This window comes from Camelus dromedarius, chromosome 23 (genome assembly GCF_036321535.1).
Source record: "Camelus dromedarius isolate mCamDro1 chromosome 23, mCamDro1.pat, whole genome shotgun sequence".
NCBI classification, from domain to species: Eukaryota; Metazoa; Chordata; class Mammalia; order Artiodactyla; family Camelidae; genus Camelus; species Camelus dromedarius.
The window spans coordinates 26,569,851-26,579,499 of record NC_087458.1 but is presented as its reverse complement, the minus strand read 5'-3'; positions in this window follow the sequence as shown (position 1 = coordinate 26,579,499).

Sequence of the window (9,649 nt, the reverse complement as noted above, 5' to 3'; positions counted from 1 at the left end):
CTTGCAAGGTGCCAGGTATTGCGGGCAGCAGTAAATTACTGTCTTTTAAATGCGGTGCCCTGTATTAACTGTCTTAAAAGGTGGAGGTCGCCGGAGACTGTTAACAGCACATTTAGAGATGACAGTTTTCTTGGGGCAAGTGTTTATTGCTCTAGTCTTAGGTAATCCTAGACATGTGCATTTTTTCTAGAAAGGTTACCTCCTGACATAATTTTCAAAGCAGGCTGATGTTCGCCTGTTGCTTTGCCGAGTGGTCCCAGGTTGCACCATGTCTTGGCATGATTGTTGAGAGTGCCCTCCGTTGCTCTCAGCATTTTCCTGGTTTTGCTGATAAATTATTTCAACTGAAGCTCTGCTTGCCTCTCCCCAGCTGCAGGTGGCTTCCCCAGGGCACTCCTGTAGTCCTTGGCCACGTGGGTATTCTGCACTGCACTGAGGCACTTTGCCTTTGGGCTCATTGTAACCGAATCTCTGACAGATTACCTGAAAGGGAATTCTAAATGAATGTGATCAGGATTTAGGTGGAAACAACCATTGTATTTCCTTCTCCACCCTCTTACCTAGAGTTAGCTTTGACCTTCAGTTCACAGTGCAATTCCCTTGTGTTTCTAAGGTGTTTTTTATAGCTCATTTAGCAGACACTGGCTTATGCGATATCTTTATCTGTAATAGATTAGACAGAATGACGGCCAAGCCTTCATTCAGCCTTAAAGAGACAGGCCAGTATTCACAAAAGGCGTTCTCAGTTTTAAACACGAGTCCCTTCATTTCATCCTGCCAGTTACTGGTAAGAGCTAAATGACAACACAAGCTAATAGAGGAGTGTCACGGAGCTAATAGAAGATTCCAGAGTTCCTTGGATAATTATTACTGAGGCCATTTAACAAGCCAGATCTGTGCTGCCAGCTGCCACGCTACCTACACGAGTGAACAAAAGAAGGTCCTAAACAAATACATGGTGCCCAGGCTCCAGATACCTTGCCAAAGGCTTCATTTAGGTAATTCCAGCTACTCCTTGGCCCTTATACCAATGAAAGGTGCAAAGTTTAGTAAGTCACTTGCTAACCCAAAGCTCATCACTCACTAGACTTTCTGATTGCAAACTTCATGAAGACAGGGAGCCTGCTTTCCTTTCTCAGGACTGTATCCTGACCCGTCACGGTGCCTGCAGAACTTGTTTAATAAGTTATTTTAAAGTAATCAGTGTTGTGAGTTCTAAGCCCAGAGCTCTGTTGGGTGGTGTCAGACCCACAAGGTCTTAGCGGTTTGGCTGTGTTTTCACTCTGGCCATAGCACCAAGGCAAAGTTCTGTTTCACTGAATTTTTAATGACTGCTAGCTTGGTTAAGTCTGGCTGAGATCAGGCTCCCAAGAGCCCCACGATGCTTTATGAGTAGTGGCAATTCACGTAAATCCAAAAGCTTCAGGCAAATTGATACTGTAAACAATCTGACCTGATTAGAGCCTTTAGCTCAATCGCTAACCACTCATTTAAATAAAAAAAAAACTTGATTTTATGGTATTCAGATATATGCACATATACAAAATGCAGACACCAAATAAGGGCATATGTAAGTATGTACACATGAGATACACAATACAGGTATCATGAAATTTTTGCCAAAGCCATAGCACCTTATAAAGGAGACAGGAACTTTTATCTTTTCCAGAAGGAGGACACATTCAGGTGGATTCACTGAAAAGTCCTGAGAAGCCGTCACTAGGGGTGGGGAGGCCAGACATAGAAGCTATGATCATTCTTAAAGCATGATTCTACCGCCAACCCTTTCGGATCCCACACTCCCCTGTGCTTTATGGGCAGGAGGTTCTTGGGTGCGGCCAGCTAATTGTTTATCTATGATTCACTGCCCAGAGAGCCCCTGCTGTAAAGGGGGTGGTGTCCTAGTGCCCTGATACAGAGGAAGTGTCTCTGCAGTTCCTACTGTCATTTGATGACTTGCCTTTGGAGGGCCTTGGCCCTCAGCGTGTTGTCCTCTTTCTCAAGATTTCAGACTGAGTTACTTGCCTTGTCTTGGGATGGCAACCGTCTCAGCTTCCTGGACTCCTCCGCCTTACGGTGCCGTCAGCAGATCTGCTGAGGTCCACTCCAGATCTAAGTCTTCACGAAAGCCGTCCTGCAACTGCCTTTCGATAAAGGTTCAGAGTAACTCCTCTCTTGTGACTATTTTTCTGCTCTACTGACGTTAAATGGAAGAGGCATTCAAGATACCTCCAAAATTTAATAGATAGAATGAGGACAAAATAACATGATTTTTTTTTTTTTTTGGTGTTTTTGGTGCAAACATATGAGTGATGGGGTCAAGTGAGTGGAAAGTCTCTTCCTCTCCTTCATCGCCATCCCTCTTACAGCTAAAAGTGTCACTGGCATCATGAAGTGGTATGAGACTTCTGGGCCTGTTGCTAGCTTATCCTCAAGTGATTTTGTGATTTTGGTAACTCAACTCAAATAATGCGGCATAATGAAGTACAGAGGCATATTGGTAGCAGGGAGGAAAGAAGGTTTTGTTTTTTTGTTTTTTTGGTTTGGTTTTTGTTTTGGAAGAAGTGAACACTTGTCTGGTCTCTGGGAAGGAATTTGTGATACATGAGGAGTTAAGTTCTGAGAGACAGGAAATCGGAGAATCCACTTCTCCATGGCTTTCTTTACAAGAGGGAATCATAAAATAAACGTAGTGGGTTTCTCTCCCCAAACCACCTTCCACCAGACTCATGCCTAGGTGGGCTTAGGAACCAGAAACTGCCATCCTATTAACATCTTTACATAAGTACATTATGGCCTAGCCCACTCAAGGCACTCAGCCGTGTAAACCTTTGGTAAATGTTTGTTGAATTAACAGAAAGGTCACTACCAGGGTCAGTGGCTAAAAGAAGTGGATGGAAGACTGGGGTGGAGGGTGGGGGTGGGAGGGCAGTTAATTCACAAGGATTAATCTTCAATGTTAATGATTTATGTATGAACGTCTCCACTCCTGTAGTTAATCCCAAATTACCTGGTCCAGAAATACTCTCCTCCTCCTGACCCCAAATGCAGGGCCTTTGAGGGTGATCATCTCGTCTGCTATATCCCAGAAGCTGCTGACACTTGCAGGTTCCTTCCTGCCCTTGGGAGGGGACAGTTGGGAACACACCTAGACTATGTGGCACTAAATGATTCATTTGTACAGAAACTGCCACCATCCTTATAGAATCAGCCTGAGATAAGCTATGGACATCGCTGAAATTCCTTCCAGATTTAGAATTCTGTGTTGTGAACCATGAAGCAGCTGAGGGATGAATTTGCTTTCTTGGGGGATGAGTTCTCTTTCAACTTACAGTTACTTATTTGTGATCAAGGTTCACAACTGAATTCAGAAAGTCAGGTATGTTGAAGAAGTCTGAAAGAAATGAACAAATCATAACTTAAAGCAGTGTTTCTTTTGGGGAGAAAAAAATGAGGCAACATTTCATCATTTACCCATGAGGCAACATGGATAATAACAGGAATATTTAACCATGCAGTGATTTAAAACTCATTTCTTCTAGGTTAGAGAAAATGGTTTCTCCTGCACTGGACAATGATCCTCCCCAGAGTTCCCCAGAGAACTCAGCCCAGTACTCGCCATCCCTGAGGGGCAGATATATATAACTTGAAAGCATTGAAGTGTATTATCCATTGCTGCAGAACAAATTACTCCAAAAATGAAGCAGCTTACAACAGCAAAAACTTATTAATCTGATACGATTTCCTGGGGTCAGGAATCTGGGAGTGACTTAGCTGGGTGGTTCTGCCTCAGGGTTTCCTTGGAGGTTGAAGTCAAACTGTCAGGGCTGCAGTCTACAAAGATTTGACTGCCCTGCAGGATCTGTTCCCAAGCTGAGTCACATGACTGGGCAGGAGGCTTCAGTTCCTTGTCACTCATGACATGTCTTCAGAGCAAGCGAAGCAAGAGAGAAAATGAAAGAGAGACAGACACACAGAGAGAGATGGAAGGCACAATCTTTTTATAACCTAATCTTGGAAGTAATAACCCATCACTTTTGTCATTCTCTATACGCTGGAAGTGAGTCCCTAAATCCAAGCCACACTTAGAGGAAGGAAAAGCTCTACCTCTTGAGGGGAGGAATATCAAAGAGTTTGTGGGCAAATCTTTAAATTGATCACAATGGGCAGCTTTGGCCTTGAGACAATAGTAAAGACTGAAGCATTATCCTGCAGAGAACGTCTTCTGTTCAAGGTTTCTGGTTTCCTTCTTTCAATTCCTGTTCTTAAGTGTTCCCTCTCGGCTGTCAGAGAGCAGAATTAAGGATTTCCAGTTCAGTGTCCACAGTTAATTGGGAGGGAGGGGTAATTTGGTTACTTCTCTTCCTTTCTTCCTCCCAAACTGTAGGACAGTCCTCTGGGAGCCATGCAGGGAAGCTGGAGCGGGCAAGAAGACAGAGGAAATGTTTCCAGGGACCAAAAAAGCCCCAAAGTCTGTGTTTGTGCATGGAAATAAGTCCCCAGACTGGACTCCGTCAGGCCTTCCAAAGCCGGCTGTAACCTCCGCGTTCATATTAGGTCCACTACAAGCCCAGACCTGCATGCCCCTCTGCGAGGTATCTCCTTCCCATCAAAGACACCCTTGACAGTCATTGCAGTCCACGTTTCACCTGGACTGAAATGTCTGGAGAAGACGTCTACACAATGAGATTGATTCTCCCTTTAGCCTAGGCCACACTTTCTCTGATTCTACAAAGTGACTTTACAGATCAGCCCTGCTTCTGATGCTTAGGAAAGAAAGGCAAGTCCCCAGTAGAACGCATACAAATCTAGAAACCTCAAAAGACTTCTATGTTCTTGACACAGCATTTCCAGGAGGGACCCTTAGGGGCTTGTATTAATATTTCTGCCCGAAGAATCAAGATCTGGGAGCCAGGGCCATCGCCCAGGGGACAAAGTTAACGTAAGTCACTTCTGGGAGCTTGAAGCTATTGATATGGCCCTGCCTCTCTGTCTACACAACTATTGAGAAACCGAGAAACATTTCTAGGGGCTACTAAACTAATGTGGATTGTGCAAAAATTTCAGCAGAGATGCCAACTAAGAATTCCAGAGGTGGTGACAGAGCTTGGAAAGAATGGAAGGGTCTTGCCCTAGTTCTCACATTTACTTAATCACTGAGTCTCTTTGCCACCACCTACTCCATCCCCACCCTCCCTTGTCTCTGACACATTCTTCCTCTGCCTTTTAACAGATTGGAAAGCTCCAAGACAGAGTTGGTCTCAAGAGAGACTTAGATGTCTGGTGCCCTCTGAGCACGTAAGCCCTTTTCTGCTGATTCTCCTTGCAAAGCGTCCAAGAAAGCCCAAAAGTGCCAAGCACCAGGCATTTTCTTCTCCTCCGGGTTTCACCCAGCCTGGCATTGCAGGCAGCAGAGTTATTCTGCTTTCATAAGCCATATTTTGTTACTAAACTCTTGAACGACGCTGAGCCAACTCAGAGGTCACAACAGAAGGGAGGGGAGGGACAATCAAAGAAGTGGCGAGAGGATACAGAAAGAGAACAAGAAGGGAAGAGGAGAAAAGAGAAAAAATAGAGGAGAGAGCAGAGACAGCGAGACTATTTAATCTCTCCTTCATAGGTTCTTGGTCTCCAGCGATGGGATATACTACTCAAAATGTGCTTCTCCCCTCATTTGAGCTGGGCAGGAGTTCTCCATCAGTTCATGATGTAAGGGAGCTTGCTGAGGGCCAGCTGCCTGCAGGCACCACCTGGGTCCCGTTGCCGTTCCTGTTGGAGGCTACAGCTGCCCGGCATGGTGTATCATGGAGTGCTTCTGGTGGAAAACTGGCATGACACCATCTGTGTTCACCCAGCTTACAAAACAGTTCCACGCTGACCACATGAGTCCGGGGCTGGTCAGTAGGGAAGCCCCAAAGGGTCCTGGAGACCTAAGGCCTTTTTCTTCCGCCATATTTCAGAAGATTAGGGCCCACTATCACCCGCTTCCAGGATCTTGGGTCGACATCAGCCGCAGGTGCCAAAGACAGGGCAAAGGGTTCCGAATTTGTACCCACAGAATGTCACTTTGTTTCATTTGCTTTAATCAAATTAAATCTGAAGCCAAGAGTAGTGATGCTGACATGTGGATGGCCCACATCTCTGTGCCAGGTACCCAAGGAATCCTCTCTTCTCATCAGCGCATGCTCAGTGGAAGTTTCGTTAGACTTTGGTGCTTAAAGATGTTGGTGCAGGAGTTTGAATCCTGCAATATCAGAACTGGAAGTCTACCTAGGGCAATCTCCTCAAACTCTATTGTAGGTTATTCCCCTCTCGGATGCTCTGGTTAAAACAAACAGAAGCAGTTAATGGACAGTCTCCCTCTAAAATGTGCTATAAATACAATTTGTGTGTTCGAAGTCTTCCTGAAGCCTAACCAGGGACTCGGGTTAAGGACTCCTGCCCCGCAGCTCATTTCGTGCAGCCTCCTAGGTTGAGGAACCCTTGTTACAGGATCCATTATAGGCGGTCATGCACTTATGCTCAACCTCTGTAGGGCAGGGAGGTCACTATCTCCTACGGAAGCCCTTTCCATTTATTAACTGCTTTGTTTTTCCTTATGATGAAGTAAAAGTTGCTTCTCCGTAGTTGTTTGTTTTTTTGTTTTTCGTGTTTCTTTTCTTTCTTCTTCTCTCTCTCTCTCTCTTTTTTTTTTTTTGCCTTTATCCTCATTCTGCCCTCTGAAATTACACAGACCCAGGAGGCTAGTCTCTCTCTTTATATGACAATTCTTGAGAGATGTGAAGACCGGGCTCATGTCTCCATTGGGTCATTTCTTTTTCACATCGGACATTCACAATTACTTCTGTTCTAGAATGACTTCTAGATCCTGCCCCAGCCTGGCCTTGCTCCTCTAGACATTCTCTGGATCACAGATCCAGTTCTAAGAGGCTGATTCCCTAGGACGGTTCTAATGGGTGTGATTTCAGAACAGGTGCCTGCTTCTCCCATATAGACACCACATTTCTAATTAACACAAGAAAAATTTCGCTGACTTTTTGAAGGTCTTAATCACACCTGTCACTGCAGTCTATTGAAATCCTTGAGAGAAGGGGATAAACTGCTCCAACATTTGTGCTCTTGATTTTCAGGATTTCATAAGGATATGGTTTATCCTTGTTACATATCACCTTGCTAACTTTGGTACAACTTTTTCAAGCCACCGTGACCTTTTTGAATTTATTTGGTTTCTTCCTCTTTGAGTCACTGGCAAATTATGTAACTGAATTACTATAAATTCTTCGATCAAGTAAATGACAAAAAAAACAGAATGGAGGCAGAGACAGACAGAACATTCTGCTGTAAATTCTGAAAGATTTCCTTTGAGGCTGGAATCATTTATCTATCAATATTCCATGGAATATTGGTTGTTCACCAGACCAATACATCTAACTTTCCTTTATCCAGTTTATATTTTTTCAGCATGTTAGTTTGCTCATAAGAGATTTTTTTCAAATGTCTTACTGAAATCAAAACAAATTTTGTCAAAAAGTTTTTGCCCTTGTCTACTGGTTTAGTGACACTATCAAAGAAGAGCGAAAGAAAGAAGAGGAAAAAAAGAAAACAAAAGTCTGGCCAGGTTGTCATGACTTTTTCTTAGCCTATTTGTCACCATCAGGCCTTTTGTTACTGATTATCACTTAAAAATTTGCTTTCTTGATTTTTCTAAACTTTTACTGGGATTAAAAAGCTTACCAGGCTCATTACCAAAATTCGTATTTTAAAAAGTGAGGGCAACATTCATGCAGTGTACAGTATCCCGGCTACCCGTCTGCTAAGGTCACTGAGGATGGTTCCAAGAGCAGGTCAGCAGGTAGCCCTCCCCTCCCCCACGCCCAGCTGGCCCCGCCGCTCGGCCAGCAGTGAGCTGGGATTTCTGTTTCTTTGCCGCCGGGCAGGGTTGGGTTGCTAGTTGGAAATCGGAACCTGGGTGGAAACCTGAAGCTACCGGAAGGCCACTTCCCCAGCGGTCCGTAAGTGAAAGCTCAAACACTTTAAATCTTCCGGGGGGAGGGGACAGAGGGGTCCCCAAGAAAAGAAGCCTCTGAGAAGACCTAAAGGAAATATTCCCTAAGACAGAAAGAACGTTGATACTGCTTGCGGGGGAGGCGGGGCGGGGGGTGGGGTGGGGTGGTTGGAATCCAGGAAGGTGGAAGGACTTCCTAAGGGAAGGACTGTAGGGGTGACCGGAGGAGGCCGGACCAGAGCGGTGGGCAGGCCACCTGCTTGTAGGAGAATACGGGCGCTGACGTCATGGCTGCTGCAGCCACTTGCCACCTCTCCCTTGTGGTCTGCGCACCAGGTAATCCTCCGGAATTTACTTCCAGTCCTGGGCGGGGCCAGGGACCCAGCAACGCAGGCTCAGAGCGCAGCGAGCGCTCTATTTAAGGGAGGGGCCCGGGCAGCTCTCGGGTTGTCGGGGCAGCCAGAGGACTTGTCCGCGAGCTGCGTTTGCAGAACGGGGACTCTTCCTTAGCTTGTAAATCTGTTCGGAAGGGCTGAGTAGAGATTCTGAGGGAGATGAAGAGATTGCTGGAGCCACCAGGCTTTACCTCCGCATCACTACTATTGGCTTGATATTTAATTTAATTAAAGCAAACGAAGTAAAGTAACATTTTGTGGGTGTAAATCCAGAACCCTCTACCCTATCTTTGGCACCTCCTTCTGGTATCTATTCAAGTGCCTAGTAGATACCCAACACATGTTGTTGAATGAGTGGATGAATTCTCATGGAGCTGAGCTATTCATTTATATCCCTTTATTTTTTGAGTATGTACTTTAAAAAAGTATAAACTACAGAAATCTCTCTTATAAAGACTATCTGTAAAGATTTTTTTCCAAAAAAGTACCCCCCACACACACACACATTGATAATTACTGCATGCGACTGACTCATTTAACTGCACAAAAAACCCTATGAGCTGGTGTTACGATTATTATTCCCATTCTACAGATAAGAAAACTGGAGGGAAGGTAGAGCTCAGTGGGAGAGTGCCTGCTTAGCATGCACAAGGTTCTGGGTTCAATCCCCAGTACCTCCACCAACCAAAAAAAAAAAAAAAAGAAAAGAAAAAAAAAGAAAAACGAAATAAAATAAAATACTTATAAATAAATAAAACTAATTACCTCTCCACCTCAAAAAGAAAAAAAAAAAGACAACAACAAAAAAAACCAGATAAGAAGGCTGAGGCATATAAAGATTAAGTCACTTGCCAAAGGCTGCACACTAGTAAGAGGCCCAGTTAGGATCTGGTTCCAGGCAGTCCGGTTCCACAGCTTCCTGGACCCCCCTCTGCCATTTTTTAAAGGCACTGGTATTGGTGAGGACATGGTAACCGTGAAAGTGCTTTGTAACTTGCACAAAATGGCATCAGCATACATTAATTCTAGTTATAAGAGTAACAGAGCCCTTTCTCCTGTTTTAACTTCCCGTGACGTGGCCACAGTTTCAGTTTAGAACCTGTGTCCTTGGTGCCAGCCCCTTTGCCTTCATGTCTCAGAAAGAGAACATTTCCAACTCAGGGTAAGCTGGACTTCTTGGTGCCTTGGTCTTCTTCCTCACAGAGCTGGAATCACCCAGCTTCTATTTTTAATTCAAAATGATTGGGAA